The sequence below is a fragment of the Pterocles gutturalis genome, unplaced genomic scaffold (genome assembly GCF_000699245.1).
Source record: "Pterocles gutturalis isolate BGI_N339 unplaced genomic scaffold, ASM69924v1 scaffold25571, whole genome shotgun sequence".
NCBI classification, from domain to species: domain Eukaryota; kingdom Metazoa; phylum Chordata; class Aves; order Pterocliformes; family Pteroclidae; genus Pterocles; species Pterocles gutturalis.
In genome coordinates this window covers 261-645 of record NW_010098784.1, presented here as the reverse complement: position 1 = coordinate 645, position 385 = coordinate 261, and positions in this window count along the sequence as shown.

Sequence of the window (385 nt, the reverse complement as noted above, 5' to 3'; positions counted from 1 at the left end):
CCCGCCGTGCCTCTGTCCATTGCTCAGCCGTGTCCACGCGCCTTTCCTGCTTTCCCCGCGGGAGAGCAGCGCTCGGGTTTATCTCCGGCGCGTTTATCATGGCCCGTGGGTTTTGCCGTCATGCTCATTTATCAGACTCAAGGCGAGCGGCTATCGTGCTGCCATCAGCATGCTTGGAACCTGCTTTCCCCCCCGGGCGCTGGGTGAGAGCTGGGGAGCAGGTTCCCACCGTGCCGTGACCCACCGGCGCCGTGGAAAAACACCCGGGCGGGCGGCGTGACACCCGGGGCAGCGGAGACCCTCCCTCGGCTGATGGATTTTTTTTTTTTTTTGGCTTGCTGAAGGGGTCAAGTAATATGAGCGAAATAACCCTCCGTGACCTGGG